The sequence below is a fragment of the Scaptodrosophila lebanonensis genome, unplaced genomic scaffold, assembly GCF_003285725.1.
Source record: "Scaptodrosophila lebanonensis strain 11010-0011.00,11010-0021.00 unplaced genomic scaffold, SlebRS2 tig00000043-arrow-pilon, whole genome shotgun sequence".
NCBI classification, from domain to species: domain Eukaryota; kingdom Metazoa; phylum Arthropoda; class Insecta; order Diptera; family Drosophilidae; genus Scaptodrosophila; species Scaptodrosophila lebanonensis.
The window spans coordinates 5,566,362-5,590,055 of record NW_022060545.1 but is presented as its reverse complement, the minus strand read 5'-3'; the positions used below and the strand labels follow the sequence as shown (position 1 = coordinate 5,590,055).

Here is a 23,694-nt window from a genome sequence, read left to right as displayed (position 1 = left end):
CAACTAGCAACAACAAGAACAGCAACAACAGCGGGAATAAACAGTAACACTAAGCCGCCGACGTCGACGTTCCACTGCATTTTTGCAAATCATGGACTAAAGAGGTGCGTCAACGACGACGACTATGACGATTCCTACGAGTCGACCAAGTCAAGCTGTTGGCGTTGCCCAGAATTTATAAAAAATCACGCTGCCAACAAGTCTCAACGATGTTTGTTCAAGCTCTCGAATGCGACGACGACAACCGACAAACGACAGCCGACAGCCAACAGACGACGACACGAAAAGCTTAAACGCATAACCGAGGGATCATGATGGAGTCGCAGTGCCGAGTTCCTCCATATTTGCTAAGCACTCGAGTTTCCGTTGAAGTTGCAGCAAAGAGAGAAAAAAGCCTACAGAGAGAGAGAGAGAGAGAGAGAGAGAGAGAGAGAGAAAAAGGGAGAGACTGTATTGCCAAGATCGTTGGAGACATGCAAGTGAACGTGAATGGCTGCTCTTGATTGCACTAAAGGGGCCACAGACTCAGACTCCGGCTTCTTCAACTCCAAGTAGACGGAAGCTGTTACCAAAGTTGGTAGTAGCTGCCAACGAGAAACAAGAAGAAGACAAACAACATCGACAACAACGGCGACAAAAGCAGCAGCGACATGTTGAGTGTTTTAATTAAACAAACAAGGCATAATACGAACACAGCATTACTTTCCAAGTACAGTTGACACCAATCTCATAAAGAGCGATAGCGAGAGCAGTGGGGAATAGGAATGAGCAAGAAAAACGTTTTTTATTAATAATTTATAATTTATTAATAATTTCAACAAGTTTTTTCACATGTTTAAGTACTTTTTTGAAGCAATACAATATTTATTTAGGTAGTTCAAGAATAAAATCAATTAAGAGTCATTTTAATCAAGTTAAAATAACAGAATATACGATTAATAGTAGAATCTCAATTTCAGAAATTATACTCCGGTTGACACTCTGCCCCTCACTCTGTCTGTATAAACGCATGGATATATATTTGATGTATTAAATGTTATCCTAAACATGTACTATTCGCACATTTTGGTGAGTATATTCAAACGTATATGCAAACAATTACAAAATCTTTAAGCACTAAAATTAGAGTAGAAATATTTCAACTATTTTTGATTGAAACACTTTTTCCGTATAAGCGAGAAATGCTGCGCAGCTCATGATTGTGATTTTTTAAATGTAAAAGGGGCTTTTCATCTCTTTTATTTCTACTATCGCGATAGAAAAGCATATGACACTATTTTAAAAAATTTTCTCTGCCACTAACACTGCCACTTAAAGGATCAATTATTGGAGAAATTCCTGTAAGCGGCACTTTTTAGCCTTGATAACAAAACAGCGTTAAACGATGAATTCGGCAACTTTCTTAAGTGCTGCCAATCCATCAACAAATGTCAATGAAAAAATCCACCTGAATGCTTTTGATATCAATGGGAAAAATCAAAAAAGAAAAAGAAAACTTGGAAGCAATGTTTTCACATTGTTTTCCTTCTTTTTTTTGGCGAATGCTGTCGAAAAACCTCCAAACACTTGAACTTTTCTATAGCCAAGCAAACGGCTGCTGCTGCTGCTGCTGCTGTTGCAACAACAACGACAGCGCTAGATGTGCACAAAGAAGCGGCAGCAGCAACATTAACAACAACAGCAACTGCTGTGGCAGTAAAGGTACAACAAACAGCTTTAACGTCAAAGAAAGTGCGGCGCAGGTGCAACAGACGATGATGATGATGATGGGCGGCCTGCAAGGTGGTTGGTTGGGGGGTGGTATGGGCTTTGTGTTGTCGGCCTTGGTGCTTGGTGAGGGCATCGAAAAACAAACCGCGAAAATCAATTGAAAAACTTGCCCTGAAAAATGGCGAAAAAGAAGTAAAAAATAAATATAAAAAAAATGAGAAAAAGGAAGCACAACACCAGTGCGGATTGTAAGTCAAAGCGCAGGCAACAACAACAAAGCGAATGTTCAACTGCATGCAACAGAAACAACAACAACAAAAGCAGCAGAAACAACAACAACAACAGCAGCAACTGTTTGCTCGTTGGCGGCATCAAAAAGCGCGTAGTAGCGCAAAATGAAAACAGTTTGTCGACGTTGCTGCCGTGCCGCGCAAATGAAAAAGTTTTCCACCAACACACATACACACACACACACGTGCACATACTCCTGTATTTTTTTATATATATATAAATTTTTTTTGCTACCCATCAACCATTTTGTGAGTCCCCCCCAGCTGCAGCAACAGCCGCCTCAAAAGTCAACGCAGACAAGTTCTATGACCTTACAAACGTAGCTTTCGCCACACACATACAAAAAGCAAAAGCAACAGCAACAACTACACGTTGTGGCAGCAACAGCTGCACCCACAACCTGTCCAGGACTCATCCTGACTGCATCAGCAGCAGCAGCAGTTGTTGTTGTTGTTGCCATTTTTGTATGCTTTCGGAGGCTTCTGCATTCCCTCATCGCTTTGACAATATTTCATGTTTATTTCTCCCTATGTGTGTGTGTGTGTGTGTTTAGAAAAAAGGAAACTGGCTCAAGATTTTTGCGCGTCCGCCCATTAAAATCATTGACATTTAAACGCGCATTTTGTTGCGGTGCCATCCCCGCGCCCGCACCCTCGCCCGCGCCCACAAATGACGGCTTTGTGCCCAGGCCGCCACACTTTAGCTTTGGCTTTAGCCTCAGCAAGTGGTTGGCAGTTGCAAATAGCAACAAAAACGACAACAACAACTGAAACAGTCTTTAGCCTTTGCGTCTGCTTTGAAGTTGTTGTTGCTTTTGTTTTCGTTACTTTGTGCAACAAAATGCAAATTATGCAGCAGCTTGCATGTGGCAAGCAGCCATTTGTGCCTCGCCTACCTGCCGCCTTCCGCCTGCCTGTCTGTCTCTCTGCCCCTCGCCGCTTTACAATTAAATTTTAATTAAGTGGACAGCACAAGCTACCGCTCTAGAGTACTTCACGAAGCAAAGCTAGTAGTTGCCACTATTCTGTGCACCTGCCACCTCATTGAGTCTGCGTCTATCAGGATTACACTCATCTACAAAACACAAGCTTTTTATGTGAATAAAAGTTCAGAAAATGAAATGAAAGTCAATTGAAAAGTCAAGTTATTCCTTCAACAGTAAAATAATATCCACAGTCAACTGCTAGATTGCTAGATTTTTCATTCAACGAGTTATTTATTTAGCTAAGAAGATTAGCTTATTATAGATCGGTTTCTTCTTTGGCATGGTAATTGTTATCCACACAACTAAAGCTGACCTATGATTTATTTTATAACTATACGAATTATCTAGTCTGCCTTTTTGCTAGGTTTTTCATTTAATGAGTTATATATTTAACTAAGAAGATTAGCTTATTATGGATCTTTTTCTTCTTTTGAATTAAATTTGTTATCCACACAACTAAAGCCCATTATTTATTTCATAACTATACGAATTGTCGACTCGGCCTTTTTTCTAGATTTTACATTTAAAGAGTTATTTATTTAACCAATAATATTAGCTTACTATACTCGTAGATCTGTTTTTGCAGCTAGCTGGGCTTCCTGGTTCTTATAGTTAGTTGTGTAATACTAAAGCAGATATATTGCAGACCCATTATTTATGTTACAACTATACGAATTGTCGAGTCTTACAGCACATTCAAGAAATATTGAGTACAAATAAATCAAACGACCGAGTTCGCTTAGTACCACATATATTTTCAAGAAGTACTTGTATATATCCATAATGTGTGTTGCTTGGTGTAAATATTATGGACGGGATTACGATTATGGGCCCCGGGGCGCGCATTTTTCTGAATTATTCATATAATGAAGCAAATGCTGCCCAACTGACAGTGACCCAAGAGCTTGACCAGAGCCCTTTAGTGGTTTTGCAATGATATACGTAAATGCATGTTATATGAGCTATATGAGTTATATTCCATATAAACACACACACCCACACACACACACCTACAAAAAAATGTGCACACATGTGCCACATGATGAGGCAGCAACATGAATGTTGTAAGTAAGTAACTGAAACACAACCAACCAAAAATATAAAAGGAATGCGGCACATTTTTCGCTGCACTGTGTGACAAATGCAAACTGAGCTGAGCAGCTCATGTTGTTGTTGTTATTATTGTAGCTGTTGTTGTTTTTGTTGCTGCTGTTGTTGCTTTCACTGTTGTGCACCCTCGAAGGGTTGCTGCGGGGTTGCTTTTTGTGCCATTTCCGAGAGTTTTTATTATTAAATTCTTTTTCTCTTCGTTTTTTTATTTTTATTTTTATTTTTTTTGTGTTTTGCAAACTGTTCGGCTAAATGACACCGCAGAAAAAGGACAAGTGACGAGCAAGTTGTCTGTATATACATATGTATGTGTGTAGGAGTATGTATGTGTGAGTGTTGTGGAGGGGGTTGGTGTTGAATTCGAGCAACGCGTCGCATATTCGCTCAGCTCGGATATGTGCAGCAGTCCTTGTTGTTGTCGACTTACAAGTGTGAGCCTTTAGGAAATTACATGCACAAATGTCAAGCGTTGGCAATGCAGGGGGAGGAACGGAACGGAACGAAACGGAGCGAGTAAGGGACCGGGGCAGGGACAAAAACATGAAAATAAAATTAAATTTCCGATTTTTTCCTATTGCTTTACGTTGCCAAGGCACGAAGCAGGGCAACAAATTTTGCTAATAAAGCGAAGCAAAAAGTGCGCGGAAGGAGAGGAGAGGAGAGGCCAGCTGGCTGGATGCATGGCTGCCTGCCTGGCTGACTAAATACAAAAGAGTGTCAAGTGTCGCTAAAAAGGCAAAGCGTTCCGAAATCGGGGTGGTGTGCTGCTGTCTCACATATAGTGTGTGTGTATGTACTTGTAGTGTATGTGTGTGTGTGTGCCTGAGTTTGCTGGTGTATGTGTGTGTGTGTGTGTCTGAACTTAGGCGCAGATTCATTTCTCCAATTTCTAATGTTGCGGTATGAGCCAACATATATATTTGGACAGTTGTGCTTAGCACACAAAAACACACACACACACACAAACACACATGGACACATGTCTAGCTATGCATTGTAGCATACTTTTGAGGGTTGCCAGGCAGCAGGCGGTAAGGAAAACAATTAAAAACCAATTGCCTTGCATTTTTCTGGTGTGACAATCAAAACAGCAGTAACAGCAACACAAACGACAACAACAATAGCAATGCCAACGACCGCTCATCAAGGGGAAATTTGTGGAAAAATTAAATCAAAATCGTTGGTCGAACAAATGCCAGACCTTCAGGAATAGGAATGTGAGAGAGTGAAGAAGGGGCGGCATTGCATTTAAAAGAATTTTATGGCTCGACGCGTTCAAGGGTAGTCGTAAATTTTGTTTTTTCTTATGGAAACATAAAATAAATGACGATGACCTTTGGCTTGAGTGCCATAAACTAGAGAGGTGCGTATGTATGTGGAGAATATAAATGCCGAAGGTAACAGAAAAAATCAAATGAATGATGAGAAATGATGGAATATGAGCCTTGCTACACATATTCTGCAACTGCTTTACTGCAATAAATAAATTGACATCATAATATTTTCTGGTTTTTGGCATTAATTATTAATTTTTGCAATTCATTTAAATAAGCATTTTAATTATTTTTATCTTCTGTTTTAATTCTGCATAGAAGTATTTTTTTAACATCATTTCATACGTAAATTTTTAAATATTATTACAAAATGGCTTTGAGTGTGCATTTTATGTAATTTTGTATTTTTATTTTCCTGAACTGTCTTTTTATGATCCGCCCACTCACATTTGATTTACATTTATGACGTTTAATCGTAAAATATTTTATGGCCAATTTTATGACCGCTTTGCTTTATGCTTATATGTCATTATTAAATTGTAAATGCATAAAGTAATCAATTGCTTTTTTTTTCAATTTTTCAAATAAATATTGAATGAAATTGCCTTAAAGCCATTGCTGGCCCTCTCTCAGTCGACAGCCCATGCCTCTGGCTGGTCATTACCTAGGGGTACTTCATTTTTATGGCAATTAAAGAGCCGCACTAAAACCGACGCACAACCAACAAAAGCGACAGCAACAACAACAACAACATGCACTCACGGGTGATGATGACAACGACGACGACGACGACATTGACATACAAAAACTATTACAACAAATGTCTCTCGCATGCAATAAAAAAGATTTTTATGGTCATTTGAAAGCGTCAAGCAAACGACACAGAGCCCCACGAGCCTACGCCCCTCTACCAACCCCACATCATCCTATCCCTCGCATGTGTGTGTATGAGTGTGTGTGTGTATGAGTGTGTGTGTGTGTGAGTGAAGGAATGATGCACGTGCTGGCGGAAGTTCTACATAGGTTGACAATTTAGCATGTTTGTTTGAATGAAACGACAGCTCCTACTCCTGACAAGGCACAAACATTTTTAGTGCTTTTTGTCATCACTAACAACCACAGCCGTCTCGCTCGCACCCACTGCCTAAGCCCATGTGCACACACGTATTAATTAATGTCACGGCGGAAATTAAGTGAAATATATCTGCAACATGCTAGCATTGCTCCCAAGCATGTAACTATGTGTCTGTCTCTGCGTGCGAGTGTGTGTGCGTGTGTGTGTGTCTATCACTGAGAGTGTGTGTGCGCTGTCTGTGTGACAAAATGCCGCTGACATGGATAATTAATGTGCGCACCGCAAAGCAGTTGACAAGCAGGGGGTGGTGGGGAGGCACCCATAATGGCAATGGCGGTAACTTCTTCCTGATTCCCTTCCCCATCCCCATCCCCCCGTAGGACTGTAGGACACTCTTAATTGGTTCGCCTTGGCATCTGAGACAGCATTATGAATAGGTAATACAAGGTAAGCAGTTAACGCTCAACCAACCAGTCCGAAATGAGACTTCCACCTTCCATCTATGCCAGCAATTTCACTTATTTGTATACTCTATGAAAAGGGCAGTTTTCACTTCAAAATGCAGCTTGCAATGTCAATAGTAATAAGATTTAATAAATCTCTCACAGGATTTTCAGTATCTGTTCAGTCACAAATTTGTATTTACTTTGGTTTTTAAAAACACAAGAATTAAATTGATTGATGACTATAAAAAATTGAATTATAGAAATGTTTTGTCATTTTCAGAGACCTATAATAATATAATACTTATAATGAAATATGGCAACTCATATAGTCCTTAATTAAAGCAATTCAAAATATTTATGATGTGTCGAAAATGGGCAAGAAATTTTGCTAGAGTATTAGTTTATCGTAGTGACGCCGACATTCTTTTTTAATCTTGTTTACTATTGTTTTTGGTACTGTTGACCATGAGCTAATAGGAAAAACAAACAGCCACATACACATACTCGTACATATAAGCAGACATGCAATGTGTATTCGTGTGTGTGATGTCCAGGACGTTGCTTATTTTGTAATTAATTGTTTGACATTTATTTTCATTATTTATAGCGCTGCTCAAATAACGGCAGCTACACTCAGCCCCATTCCCCATTTGCGCGCCAAAAGCCACAATTAAAGACACAACGCAGCACATTTTGGCAACATTGTCGCTTGGGGACATGTTGCGGCAACAAAGTTTCAGAGCCAGTCGCCTGTCGCCAGTCGCCAGCAGTGCTCGCATTGCTTTCCACAAATTTTCCATACTTTTTCATTCCTCAATAAAACCAAATTTAGTGCACAATTAATTTATGCATTTTAATGCTGGCGTTGAAATATGCAACGAGCTGCCGCACAATTCACAAATTCAAATAGTTTATATATATTTCTAGAGAGACCACATGCGAGAGGGAGGGAGGGAGTCTTGACTCGTAATGTGGAAGTGTTATAAATTAGAGCTTTTATTTATTTGTTTAACAATTTTGAGCGCTAATGTTGCATGTTGACTTTGAATTTTTCAGGCAATCCAATCGGGCAGTATATACTATACTATATACTTGTATATGTGAGAGTGTGTGTGTTTGTCGGCATTAGGCGCTGGCTTTTGGTTTGCCTTTTGACGTCTTGATGTCTGGTTTCTATTTCAATGCTATAAATTTGTCGCCGCTTGCGACTCAGCTGAAATTTATTTGTTGTAAAAATAAGCAGACTCTACACTCTATGCGCATGTGTATGTGTGTGTGTAACATTACGCATACGCCCGGCAGGCAGTCGAGCTGGCAAGCGCCGTGGGTGGGTGGCTGTAGCGGTGGCTGTTTGCCTGCCTGGCATTGATTTTATACGAGTATGCTCGCTGTCGTTGGCTGTTTGTTGTTGCTTTGTATTATTTTCTTGTATTTAATGGCATTTCTAGCATGGTTTTATTCGTTGGCATGCGTGCGACGCTAAGCGCTAAACACGCGGCTGCGGCAACCCCCTTACGTGTCTAAGACTGTTCCCGCGTCCCTACAACCCCATACATAATCCCACCTACCAAAGCACCGTCCCCTTCATCATCGCCAGCATGGCCCACGTCGCCAGTCTGCCTCTATACGAGTATCCGCCCCCCTGCCCCCTTTGCCTTGGCTATGTCTCTCTCTCTCTGGCATGCGTTTAAGTTTTCAGTTAATGGCTTTTAATGGCATTCCTGTTGTTGTTTTTGTTGTTATTTGTACGCTTTGCTGCGTTTATTTTTCTTGGCCACACATCACTATTTGTGTAGCATGTGTGTGTGTCTATGTGTGTGTTTTTGGCTTTCTGGTAAAAATGTTAAATAAATATCAAAATCAATTAGTTGCGTAAATTTCGGTTCAGTTTTCAATGGTACATAAAACAATAAAATCATGCGTCTGTTTTAACTGAGCAAATACAAGATATACTCGTATAATTAGATATATACAGATACACATGTATGTATATATATAGAGCAATATAGGCCAAGTCATCATAAAATGTTTGCACAATACTTTGTAGAAGAGAACAACAATTCAAAACTAAGAAAACTTGAACGCTCTGTTATTTCAAAACGACTGAATTATCCAATATAAAATTGTAGTGAAATTTATGAAATAAATGAGCTACAAATTGAAGTAGATTTCTGGCTTGGATTTTTCTTCAAAAGATTATTCTATATAGTATTTCATTACCCGTGCTTTCCATCCAACTTGTGCATTATTTAAAAATATTCAAAAGTTGAAAGGCGTTAAGAAATTTAAACACCCGATAAGTCAGCATGAACCAGCCACATAAATTGCCTAATAGATTTTCTATATAAATTTCAAAATTCTCCGCACATGTTTCGGGCAGAGTCGTTCCCACACCCTCAAGCACACACGCTGGGGCCGTTTATTTCTGGGGAATTTCAATGAGGCATCGACGTTGAAATTTATGGCGTCGCGGCCAATTGGTATAGTAATAATCATAATTTGCATGCAACGTTTCCAGTTTGAGTAATTTCTCTAGGCTAGGCCAAAAATATAAACATAATACTCGGACTACATTACTGAGCCGATCATTTCAACTTCTCTGGTACTCGCTAATCGTTCGCTCTTTGATAACAGTGTGCTGCCCTGCCATATATATCACTCAATATCAGCCATATACGATATGCCAAGCAAATCGTATAATTTACAACAATTGCTTAATTGAAACGAGCGGCCAGAAATTTAAATTTACGAAGGCAGCTGCCAACAGTGGCTATGAAATCGAAGGCCCCACACTCAAAATCATAAATAAATCGCGCGCTTATCGCTGAGCATTATATATATTTTTTGGGGTTTAAAATCAAAGTGAAAAAGCCGCACGGCCACAGAAAATGTTCCCATTTGAAAGTGGAAGAAATGTTGCCCGCACTCTAGATGTTTTAGGCCTGTCAGCTGTCAATATTCGGAGACATTTTGGACTCGCCACAGGTCATGTTTTAGCCGAAAATGTGACCAGGGGCTTGGCATTAGTGTTTCCTGATAGCACTGACCGCCTGTCTCTTATCGCATAATTTCTATACTCTATAAACAACTGGTTATTGAAGCATATTAGTTTATGACTATTGCTTGTCTGCATACTGCAGATTAAATTGTTGCTGATATTAAGTGAGTTTATTGTAAGTTAATTGTTCTATAAATACCGTATATGTGAAGGAACTCTGAGAGCATACCTGCTGAGTTGCTGGATTTAATATTAATATTGTTTTTAACATCTGCTAAAGGGGCGTTCTACAAATATATTTTTAAGATAATCAGACCCCTTGTGTTCGTATTTCTATTTGCATCTCAATACGAACAATATAATTGTGAAAAATGAAATAAATAGAGCACCGTAAATTCGTTGTCGGTTGACTTCTTCAGCCTGCTCTCTTGTTTTAGCTTTGTGACAGGTTCTAGCAGCAACGACTGCTGCAACACTTTCTGGCCATTGCTGTTGCTGGCCCTTAAAGTTTGTCGTTCACGATATTTGGCGCTATGCTGGCCATAAACATTTTTAACGCATGCCATAAAAATGCAATAGACTTGCTATCAACACTTTCACGCCTGCGCCGTACCATGTGTGTAGCTTTGTTTATGCCACACATGTTACGCCTACGGAAAAGTCGTTGGAAATTAAAAAAAAAAAAAACCAACAACAACAAAACACCGTCAACTGGCCGCCCGTTGTCTCTTTTCCTGTCCATTGTCTCTTGTTGCTCGTTGCCTGCCTGGCGGCCTCGCCCGGCCCGCCTTGCATTTGCACGCCATGTGCGGCAAAATGCTAATGTCTTTTGGCTACAACACTTGGAAACAGTTTTCTTTTCTTTCTCGATTTTGTTTCTCTGTAAAGTTGTAGCTCTACCTTCCACATCTATTTTTATTTATAAGTTTAAACATTGCATGTTCCGCTGTCTGCTCCGTTCTCGTCGTTATTCCATTGCCAGCCATGTGCCTGGGCGCTTGTCAATCAAAAAATTATGCGAACAACTTCTGACCGCCTGCAGCGACAAGCTGTAGATGCAAATTTATGTGCCAAATGACTTCCTTTACATTTTACATCTTCGAAGATGCTGCTGAGTGGTTATTAGTTAGGTATCGATATGCAAAACAGCAAAAAATAAGAGAATAAGAGAGATCGTAGTCCCAAGCATGCTGGTAATGCCGCCAACGGAGCGACTATTCTTCAGATGGATCATATTATAACAATATATCGAAACTCAATAAATGGATTGAAGGTTAAAAAGGAGTGTAATAGTATTTCCTACCAATAGACTTTATACACATCTGGAAATTAAGACGCTATATCGTACAATTTGGAAACCTTATTGAATAGAAAATAACACAAATTGTAAATAAAAGTTTCATGAACACATCTGTTCCAAGACAATTAGTTGCCCGACTAAAAAGCAAACAAAAAATTTACGACTGTTTGGTATTAAAAAATATATCTTCTACCAAAAAGTGCTAATAGCGTGAAACTGTCAGACTTTCCACAAGTCACAGAGTAATTACATTTGAAATAAATTTATTTATCAGCTTTCATAAAAAATTAAGGAGATGTGCAAATCAACTTTTAAATAATTCATTTCGTGGAAAGCTGAATTGATAACAACTTATTTTTTTTACCGGAAACTGCCACTCGAAATCGGGGAGATAAAATCTGTGTGAGGGAGCTTCTACTGTATTCCGCGTTAATTTGCCGCCAAATGAGCTGAGAGGCAAACAAAACGATTCCAAAATACTTGTACGCTTGCCTGGTCCCGCGGTCTGCCATTCGCTTCCTCACGGGCCGCAAATCAATGAACTCTGGGGTATGCCGAGACGCCGCGTCGGTCTGGACGACGCTCAACAATACGGCAAGTTCTTTAAAATAGCCAAGTGTGAGGCAAGTTGGGGCAGTTCCGACTGCCAATGCAACAACAACAGCAACAACAAAAACAAGAACAAGAACAGCCCACGCCCGAAAAAATGCAGGCGGTTGCAATCAACGCACTTGTTGTTGCTGGCATTGTTGTTATTGTTGTTCCTGCTTGCATCCTCTTGTTATTGTTGTAAACTATTTATGCATTTTGAAGTTGATTTGAAACATGAAAAACGAAACGCTCAAGAATTCGAATGGTGTTGTTGTATTCTTTGCGTGTCTGTTTGTTGATTTTATGAACTGTTTTTCTGGCTTCACTCGATGCGCCCGGCAGCAGCAACAACACCAACAACAACATCAACATCAACACCAACACTAAGAACAAATGGAGCAACAACACAGTTGTAGTCTCGTGGCCCTAAGGCCACATATGGTCACCTTAATTTGCCGTGCAACTTGGGGGCAAGAACGTCGGCCAATAATTTATGCGTTTTCCTGAGTTTCGGTTTATTTTTCTAAGCGGCTCGGCGCATTTCAACAGCCACAGACGGAGATAGGGAGAGCTAGAGAGATAGAGAGAGATAGAGGCGCAGCTACCAAGGCAATCAAAGCGGCGCAAGCGGAAATGGCACGAAGGGATGTTGCCAGCCCAGCCAGGTCGCTCACACGACGGGTGGTGGTGGCAACGGCAATATTGTTGGTGGTGTCGGTGGTGCTGGTGACGTGGGCGTTGGTATTTGCCTTTTGGCATAGCCGGCGGCGTCTTTTGGTTCGTGTTGTGCTCAGCGCACGTCTTGCACTTTGTTTACCTTAATGCCGTGCTCGAGCAGGCAAACTAAATGATGGAATGGTGCTGGAGGGATGGGAGAGAGAGTGGTGCTACGCCCAGGAAAGGCGAGTTTCCTAAAAGGAGTTTGTTATGCTACCTTCAGGATATATTCATTCATATATTGTCTTAAAAAGTTCCTCAGTAAAACGTTTGAAGAAGACAGAATCGATTCCTTTTTAAAATGCACTTTATAGCAGTCTTTAGTTAGCTCTTAAATTTCTCTGTCCATTTTATGCTAAGATTGGTTTGTTCTATAAATGAAAGGGCAATCCATTATCTCGTAGTTCAATCGCTTTTATGTGAGTGCAGACTGGACTTGTATATACAATTATATCAGCCTGTTGTTGCATTTGCCATTAATTTTCATGCCAACATCGTTTCATTAGCCCCAAAGCAGACTACAACAAGTTCTGCGACAGTTGTTTCGAACGCCCTCCTCTGCGCTTCACATGACAATTCCCATCCGTTGCGACAGCATCGTGGCGCCCCAATCGCATTTCTTTCGTTGCAGTGCCGCCAGCAATTTTTATGGCGTGTCGCCATGCTCATTTTTCTTGGCAAGTCTATCACAAACTATACTATACGAGTATATGTTCCTTTGCCAGCTTCCTTCTGTGCCTTTAATTTGTGGGCGTTGTGATTTCCTTGGTCTATTGGCTTTGGTACTTGGCTCTTTAGTTTCGGGGCGCCATCTTTTACGAGCATGTGCCAATTTTATGCCGCCATCTCAACTCAACTCAGCCCGGCCTCTTGCAACTTGACACTTCTTTTATGCTTGCCATAAACTTTGGCTTGCTAAGTTTTTACAACCCCATGCAGGCTGTCAATTAATGTTGGCTCTGGGGCGCGACAACCGGCATATAACCCATTAAGAAGGCTTTTGACAAGGTAATGAGAGTTCAAGTTCTTAGTCACAAGTCATGTCTACAAGATACCTATTACTATATACAGTTTTTGGGTGAATTTGAAATTATTTCGAGGTCAGCTACACATTTTCATATTCCACATTAAATCTTATAGTCGTTTCGAAATTAATCATTTCTTTAGTAATTCGCTGTGCCTATATATTTACTATTAACTATCCAATGGGAAACTTGGGTTTGGCACATCGGGAGTTCTCGATATAAATATCAATATTCATAGCTAAATAATTTTAAAAATAGCTCCAAATTTTTCATCTTCATATAGTATATTCCTTTTATATTGTTGTATATTCTCACGTACCATAAATATCTTCATCAGAAACGATTTACAGTCAAGTGCCTCGCCTCGACGATACGAGTGGCATTTCTGATTAACCTGAAGCCGGGAACAGAATAAACCACATATCGAATCGAAAAATGACGGAAAATTAAACATGATTGACTGCTCGACTTGATTTTGTGTGTATTCTTAGATGGGGCGGCTGTCTACAATTATAAATCAATTAACAGTAAATAAAAAAGGGACCAGGTCTATGTTATGAGGCAAGCCCGAAGAGGGCATGTTTGGCATATTTAATTAATTATTGTATTTAAAAACAACAACAACAGAAAAGTTGAATAAACAAACGACTGCCTTCCCATCTAATGTACACTCGTAAGTGTGTGTTGTGTGTGGGTCTTGGGACTAAACATGGTGAGTCGCACACACACACACACACATGTACACACATGCATGGACTTGGATCCCAAATGGCTCTCGTTGCATTTATTTATGGAAATATTTTCATGTTTGCGCTGTGTGTTTAATTACGTGAACATCTCGATGCGAGACAAGGCGGCACAAACTGTGCGGCAGGCATAACAAATGAGCCATGCAACAGCAACAATAACAATAACAATAGCAACAACAACTTGCTATAAACTTTTGCCACAGTTTAAAGTTGCATTCGCCTTAAAAGCGCGCCATTTGGCCAGACAAGTTGCTTGGCATGTCAAGAGTGAGGAGCGAGAGACAGAGAGATAGCGAAAGATGAAGAGAGAGCCAGGCTGGGAGAGACATGCTAACTAGATTTAAACGCCTGCCAAGCACTTGAAGCGGCAGCAGCAGCAACAGCAACAACAGCAACAATAACCAAAGCACAAGGGCCCACAGCCTTCAGCCTTCAGACCTCAGCCTGGCTGGGTAACTCTAAAAAGGATATTTTGCATGGCAGCAAGGCACAAAAAGCGAAGAGAATTAAAGCAGACGATGCAGCAAAAGGCAATGCCAGTAAATGATGAAGACGGCAACGCGTCGCGACGGCTGCTGCTGCTGCTGCTCTTGTTGTTGTTGTTGTTGCTGGCTGGGTGTTGCAAGCCAAACCGGTGGGTGCGGCACTCAACTCGAGTTGCTTTACAGCAGCATCAGTAACAGCAGCAGCAGCAGCAGCAGCTACAACAACAGCAGCAGCGAGCAGAAAGAAGTCAACAGCTCGTTAACGTTAAAGTGGCAAAAGATATGCCAACCAGCCAGCCAAGCAGCCAGTCAGTGAGCCTCTATACTAGGGACTAGCAGGCGATGAGATCGTGATGCATGAAATATCATACAGATTCCTGAGAGTCCTAAAAGCTACAACCAAACACGATAATGTAGACTAAGCTACTGACTGAGATAGAAGATCATGTGTGGAAGATCAAAATGTACAAACAATTAGGATAATGAAGACTAAACTGCTGACTGAGATAGGAACTGACCTCTGACTCTTACTTTATTTTATTAACACGTTCCAAATTATATATTTCGATATTTTTAGAACCTGCTGCCTTGCTATAAAACTCCGAACTCTTTAAATTGTGGCTTCAATTAAATTAGAGACGAAATGTAGAGGCCCCCAAAACCTACAACCAAACACGATAATGAAGACTAAACTACTGACTGAGATAGAAGATCATATTTGGAAGATCAAAATGTAGAGGCCCCCAACAGCCACAAACAATCAGGATAATGAAGACTAAACTACTGACTGAGATAGGAACTGAACTCTGACTCTTACTTTATTTTATGGAACATGTTAAATATATATTTCGACATTTTTAGAACCAGCATCCTATCTATAAAACTCCGAACTCTTTAAATTGTGCCTTCAATTAAATTAGAGACGAAATGTAGAGGCCCCCAAAAGCTACAACCAAACACGATAATGAAGACTAAACTACTGTCTGAGATAGGAACTGACAACTTTATTTTATGCAACGTGTTAAAGATATATTTCGATATTTTTAGTACGAGAAATCCGAGATTTTTAGAGCCAGCTGCCTTGCCATAAAATTCCGAACTCATTTAAAAGGTGCCTTCAATTAAATTAGACACGATTTGGTGTTTTTTTTTCCTCCGCAGATAAATGAAGCAATAGCAAGTAGTTATTGTAAATATTTAAAATAGCTTCTTCCAAAATTGTTGTTAAAATTGTTGCATTTGAACAAATTTTGTTGGCATCGCTTAGAGCTCGAAAAAGAGCAGAAGAGATCTTTTGAAATTACTATTTCTCTTCGTAATTTTAATAATTTTAAAATAAACGTAGATCCAGGCTTACAAGTTCGTATGCAACTATTATCCCCTGGTCTGAGATAATAATAAGATGTGCTGCATATTCACGAGTTCATCTCTAGTTTATGGGCTTGAAATAAAGTCGGGGAAAAATGTATTTTTGCGTTCCCGTATATCGTTGCTACCCATGGCATCCATGTGCAAGGGTAAAGAGCCCCAACAATAGGGCAACAAGTCGCGTCAGCGTTAGCATCAGCTTGAACATCAACGTCTGGCCTGTCCTCGGTTCGGTTGGGTTGAACTGTGTCGCCCACGGCAGTTGCAACAGCAACGGCAGCAGTCAACAGTCAGCTGGACTTTGAAGAGTAAAATTGGCGTTGAAAAGTATCTGCCGCTTTTCACGACTTTGCCGCCTGCTTTGAAATGTGTTCAGACATGGTCAATTGCACAGGGTCAGGGCGTTGCAAGTCCTCGCTCTCTCTTTTCTATTCCCCTCCCTCCCCTCCCTCCATTTCCATTGTGCAGCAAACTAAGCGCAATGAAGTGGCCAGCGACTAGACTCAGATTTGAGCGTCTTCAAAGTAGGGTCATGTTTTGGTCTAAGTTTTTGGTCAGCACTTGGTCTTGACTCGCTTTTTGATGCAAATTTTGCCTTAGATTTTGTATATATTGTTGTTGATTTTTTTTTAAATTTGCACAAACACACTCACCATTTGATCCATACTGTGTTCTCTGCTGTTGGCGTGTTCATACAAGTTCAAGACTTTGTCGCTGTCCCACAACTGTAATGAGATGCAAGAAAAGTTGCCACGATAAGTTATCAAAATGAAATTTTATAGCTGGTTGGTTGGTTGGGTTAGACAACAACTAAGGCCTGATGAGAGGAGTATGGCCATAAAAGTGTATGACTAAATCTTAAACTAAACAAAATGCTTTATGTTGTCATGTTTATGCCAAGTCGTAAAAGATGTTTATAAATTTTTAATTAGAAAATATTAAATACAACACAGCAACAACTTAATTATGTAATGAGCGTGTAAAACGTTGATGAGATTTGGAGCCACTTCTGCTCAGCTATTCCACTTGATTTATGCTGCAGGACGAAGCAGGACCAAGGATAGCGAACAAAAGGATACAAAAAATTAATGCCACATAATTTACTGCCAAGCATCACAGCAGATGGAGAGGGAAAGGGCGGGGAAGGGGCTTGGGATTAAAGACATAACGGCCAGCACAGAGGAGAAAAAAAGAGTTGGTCCCTAAATTGCGGCAAAAAGTTATGTGCCGCTTAGACAAATATGTTAATATTTGGGTAATGAATGTGCAACACTGGCGAGCGTTCTGTGCGCCACACTTCAAAGTAGCAACGTGAGCAAATAACAAATAAACCAGCAAGCAGGAGGAGAGCCAGGGAGTGGGACTGGGTCAGAGGCGGGGGCGGAGGCAAGGCGGCAGCCCATGAAAGAGAGAGCATGTAGGTGTCAGGGCGGACGGGCGGACGGGCGGGCGACTGAGCTGGGGATGAGGCGGCAAGCGCAGACAAAGCAAGACAATCGAGACACACACACACTCATACACAAAGTGGACTACTTTAATCACGCCATGGGATTAAGGGCAACGTGCCGCAGAGATGATGAAGAAGTTGCGTGTGCATAGCTGTATGAGTGCGTGTGTCAGAGTGTGTGTGTGTGTGTGCGCTTGTTGAGCCAAGCCAAGCGGCATGCCATGAAGCAAGCAGCTTGACAGTTGAATGGGAAAAGAAATGGGAGCAGGGATGAGGATGGGGGGCTTTATTTGCTGTGACGCGGAAGACGGTTACAATTTAATTAACTTTTTGTTTTTATTTTTTATTAAAGACGCCGTTTGTCGCTGGAATCATTGCTGTTGCTATTGTTGTTTTTCTTGCTGTTGTTGTTGTTGGTCCGGGTATTTGCTTTAACGGCACTCTATATACAAACAATCCACTGTACAAGAGCTGTAGCTGCTCTCCTCGCTATATTTGTGTTTCTGTAATGCAAGTTTAATCAGCAAAACAAAAATAAAACAAATGAAAAAAAAAATTCTCTTGGCTGGCTTACGCGGTTGGCTATTTGCTTGTGTGGTTGTAGGTGCCTTTGCCTCACAAGATTTGCCTAGCCAATGCCACACAGATAAGTCATAAAAGCCACCAAATGCTAAGAACAACAATGGGTTGGTTGTACTATGTCTCTGACTTTTCTCCGCCTCGGCATGGCATTGCACGGCGTGTCGCGCCGCCTCGCTTTGATTTGCCTTCCCCACCTTCAACTTCTCGGTGTAATCTCTAATGTAACAAAAAACAAAAAGAACAACAGCAACAGCAACAACAACATCAACAAAGATAAAGTTAAGAGCGGCATGGCGCACTAACTAAGCGAATGTCGTCAAGATGACAATTTTTAATTATAAATGCCGCCGCACTTGTGTTTAATTAAAAGACGTGCAGAGAAGCCGCCAAGAAGTCGCAGCCACACAGCAGCAGCAGCAGCAGCAAGTAATCAACTTAGCGATTAATGCATGACCCACGCAAACCGAGTAGCATCGAAAAACAAGTACATACATAAGTATCGATAATAGCTGGAGACATCGAAAGCCATCAAAGAGACGCCTAAGCCCCCGTGTCCCAATTAGACGGCACTTGATGGGAGATTTGAATCTGAATAAAATCAACTTATGGGCATATAAGGGCATGAAATATGAATAATTGCAAAGATCAAAGAATTGTAATCATACAGATTTTATAGATTATGGGAGGACTTCAATTGTCTATCACAGTATGACATGTTCAAGATAATAAGACGAAGCTATTAGTAGTCTTTGCTAAGCCAATCGATGGATGAATGCCAGACAAGGAGTAAAGAGAAATATCAGCAGTACTAGTATTAAATGGAAATTAGATTATCTAATCAAATGGCTTGTTTTATAAAAAAAATAATAGCAATTCGAGTACTCTACGAAATGTTTTTGTAAAAAAATTGCACCTCAGGTGTTAAGAATATTGTCATTAGAAATTAAAATGAGCTAGAATACAAATTTCATCTCGTATTTTACGATCTTCTAGATATAATAGGAAAGATCACAGTCTACTTAGAGTATATCCCGATGATGCTTAAAACATCAAAAGCTTTTTAAATAGTATGTCTATCTAATATATTTATTTTACTTAATTTCTAATGGAAATTTAAAAAGAAACCTTGTATATTTTTATTTAATAAAGCAATTATGAAGAAACTTCATCCAAATAGTTTCGCATAATCATATAATCCCATTGCAAACATTAGTTTTTAATTAGCAAACGCTGCCACTTTGACGTGTGCATAGATTAGATAGATAGATAACTGATAGATCGAACATGATTTTCATATTCTTCCATAATCAATATTAATTAATCACTGAAGTGTGTATATATAGTATGTGTCTTTGCAAAGCAGATAAGCCAGAGAGATGCGGCAAACAAATCAAATTCTAGGAAATGCCCAAAAAGCACAGCATTCCAATTCAAATTATTAATGTGCTACATAAAAATTTTTCTAAAGAAATCTAACCAAATAAGAAAGACGAGCGGACAGTCAGACAGAGAGACGAGCTGTCTGGCTGCCTGAGAGCGGCGGGACATGCGGACGGACAGCAACCTGCCAAGCCAAGTCAAGCCAAGCAAAGTGAAGCCAAACCAAGTCAGGGCTGGGCCTTGCTAATTAGCTGGCAGATGAGCAAAAAGTGCCTCTAAGAGAGCGACTTGTTTCTGTTTTCTGGCTTTGCGAGCGACGCATATGGCAGGCCAATTAATTAAGCACATAATTTATGGCCAAATGTTTTGCAGTTATTGTTGTTGTTCTTGTTGTTGTTGCTGTGCTTTAACTAAAATTTCTGAGCGCGTCTCGTCGAATGTCAACGCAGCTCGTTGAGGCAATCAATAAAATGCGAAATGCGACTACATACTACACAACAAAATGCCAAAAACTCATTTAAAATGCTGAGCGTTGTGCCAAGCACCAAAGAGTAACAACAAGCGCCCGATTCCGATTCCGATTTCGAATCCAATTCAAACCTCCAGCTTGTGTCCCACCAGTGTCAGAGAGTCATAAAATAAAGCCCCAGTCTGACTTGGACGAACAAAAAGTATCAATTTCCAAATGTTTAATTTATGACGCTGCAAAAATTTATGACTGCTTAAAATGACAAAGGATGAGACACAGCCACAGATACAGATACAGATACAGATACAAATACAAACATGCATAGATATAAACTGAGAGCGTGAGCGAGACATTATACATTCTCGTACTTGTACTGTGGCGATGAATATTTACGATGAATACTCGCATGTATCTTATGCCTGCCTGCCTGCTCCTCTTCAACAGTTAAAATGCCAATGAAGCTCAAGGAGCAGCGGCAGCGGCAGCGGCAGAGGCAGAGGCAGACAAAACAAAAATTAAGAAATGAAACACAATAAACGGCAACACCAACGCAGGAAGCAACAGTCGGGTCCGTCCCATCCCGATCCCGATCCTCATCCCCATCTCCATTCCCACCAGTCGTTGCTGCGCGTTAAACAAACAGAAATTAATTATGTTCCGATGCAAGTAGTAAGCAGCAAGAAGTAAAAGATACAAAACAACCTCAACGGCCTGCTAAAGTGAAATGAAATTATTTTGTAGCATCGCATCCCATCGCATCGCATCGTATCGCACCGTCTGTCTGTTTATAAGAAAAATATGTTTTTGTTTGTTTTAACGCGCATTCGAGTTGCGTTTCCTTTGCACATGTGCAGCAGCGCTGCTGAAGAGATGCGTATCTGCAGTTGTATCTGTGTATCTATGTATCTGTGTATCTGCAAGACAAGAGAACGGATGGAGCAGTCAACTAAAGATGCTCGCCTGCCTGCTTGCTTGCCTGCTGCCTTGCTGGTTTGCTTTGGAACATTCACTTCAGCTACTTGTAGGCTGATTTTATTTTTGGAAATGCTTGCGTATAATTTAAATTAATTTGCTCTAGGCGCAGTACTGACTGACTGACTAGCAGTGCACTCAGAGAAAAAACGTGCCAAATTCTTTAGAAAATTGTTGGCATAAGCTTACCTTTGAATATGAATATTTTTAATGGAGGATATAAATTGAATGCCGGTGAAGAGCTTCTTACCCTTGACGTTACCAAAAAAATTGTTGAATTCTTCGCAATATTGTTGGGGAATCTCCTCAACAAGATGTTTTAAAGTTTGAATTTAAAATATAATAAATCTATTTATACATGAAGTTTCTATATATTTTCCCTAGCATAGACAAAACCAGACTAGAAAAAGTTTCCTGTTCTTAAAAGACTGTTTTACTAAGTAAGAATAATAATAAAATTCATAACAATTTTTGATCGCTATTTTTCTACATAATTATCTAAAATACTTATCCAAGTGTACATGCTGCTTCAGATACCTTTAGAACATTTGACTGGAAAGGCATGCTAGGCAGCGCACATTTATGAAATACTTTTTGTACGCCATTGCATATTTTAATTTCTTGTGGCTTGCTCGCTTCTTTTTTCTGGCCTGCGCACTTTTTAATTAGCTTGACATTTTTATTTTTCTAAATTTTGTTCGTTTTTTTGGCTTTCTTGCTGCTGAACTTGTCTGGCTGTCTGCGGTTTTTTAGGGTTAACTGCGCGTAGATTGATATCTTCAAGTTCATTAGAGTTGCAAGTTGCTTTAATTGGAAATATGCAGAGACGACGCATCGGCGAGGCTGCACGAGCACCGCAAGACCCACAAGCACCACAAGCTCCACAGGCTGTAGAGGGCCAGGGCCAGTGCCAGGGCCAGTGCCAGCCGATGAGTGAGCAGGCCGAGATCATGGAACAGAACAGAGCAGAGCAGTCTTGCACACTTGGGTGAGAATTAATGATGCCTGCCGCTTGTGAATCTCGATTCTCTGGATTCTGGGTAAACTTGGGCATCATTTCGTTTTATTTCGAGACTCTGCACTCGTCTTGTTTTATGTGCTGTTGTGTTTATCGCTTGGTTTGTTAACTGATTTCGAGTGAAGTGCAGGGCTTGCCCCCCGCAGGCTCGTTTTAATTAAGCACTTTGCCGAATAAGGAGTGCATATTGAAAAGTTTTTTCCAGCCTCTGCCTCTGCAAAAGTTTATGTATTCTTTATTTATACGAATGTTCTCGCATTCTTGTTGAGCAGTTTACAAAGAGCAAATACATATGCATAAATAATTAATTAATTAATGTGCATTATTGAAAGCCAAGGCACAATAAGGGCTATTTTATGGAAACATGAAACTGCTTCAAAGCATTCAATTAACTTTTGTTAGCATTACAACATCTTTTGTCGATGAAATACTAAAGTGTTTCATTTAAAAACTAGCAACCAAAAATTTCTTTGAATATCAATTAGTTTGTGGGTGGATAATTCTTTTCCTGAACATGACTTAAAACAAATAATTAAGTCTTTTGATTAACACAAGCACGTCTGTATTTTCTTTCTTTAGACTTCAGTTTTTTGTGATTATTTCGTTATTTTGATATGGTAGGTACTCTTCAAAAGATATCACACATAATGTATATTTCATTTATTTATATTTATTTTAATTTTGTCGCTTTGTTTGAACCCTTTATCGCCCACGTTGCTGATGAAAATGTAAATGCTCCTTGTTTTTCTCCCTCGCTACGTTATTTCCCTTTTTTGGCTTTCCCACCTAGACTGCCCGCATAAGTTAGCTTGTTAGTTTTCATATTAAATGATTATTTTTCCCAACAACATTTTATTTGTTCGCCAGTCTGAGTCCCCAACAAACAAAAATTAACACCTTGTCGCTACATTTCCAGCTAAAACCCACACACAGTCAACACAATGCTGCTCAGCTCAGCTCTGCCCTCGACGTAGTAGTTTTCATAATTTAAAGCGTAACAAGGTGTCGTTTGATGGCTCTTGTTGTTGTTGTTGCTGTTGTTGGTATTAGTGTTGCTGTTGCTGTTGGTTAGTATAGAAAACGCTGTTAAATGAATTAGAGCTGCTTGAAATGCTGTTGCTTTTTATAAGCCATAAATATTAAGCGACTCTGGGGAGAAGTTATTGGCTGCTTCCCCTACTCCCTGCCCGCCTGGCATGCCAAGTGCCTTTAGATTTATGCCCCCAAAATGACACTTTCAGTTTTCATTCAAATGCAAATTCTATTACTAGTTGAGGTGCAGCTCGGAGCCAAACCGGCGTATGCTTGATATTTGCTAAACCAATTAGCATAGCAGAGAAAATTTCAACGTCTCGAACATGTTTTACGGCAATTTGTTTTGTTATTCGAAATTCTTTGCCATCTGCTCGAGCGCGCTCGAATATATAAATTCTCGTTAAAATTGCTCCATAATCGTAGCGACGTCGCTGCTCTCTATCGCTGTATTTTTGTTGTTAAGGTGCGTGTTTTCTAATGTTTATAACCTGTACCCAACTAGTGTAAAGGTAAGCCATTGAGTTTGTTGTGTATGTAGGTACAAGAATGTCCGCTGGTCCGTTACTCTGCATTAAGATCATTGCAACTCCAATTTCCATTTCAATTTGGTTGATCGAAAGGCAGAACCTATAGGTAGTTTCGTATCGTATAGAATAACTTTACTGTT

The 23,694-nt window shown here is 40.1% G+C and overlaps 1 protein-coding gene across 1 annotated transcript in view; it reads right to left on the bottom strand.

Moving 5' to 3' along the window:
- Positions 1–23,694, bottom strand: part of LOC115623258 (frizzled-2) — a 121,292-nt gene that overhangs the window by 8,045 nt on the left and 89,553 nt on the right. Inside the window, exon 5 of the mRNA XM_030517528.1 lies at positions 16,778–16,849. The gene's annotated coding sequence lies outside the window, so the exon portion shown is untranslated. The remainder of the gene's footprint in view (positions 1–16,777; positions 16,850–23,694) is intronic.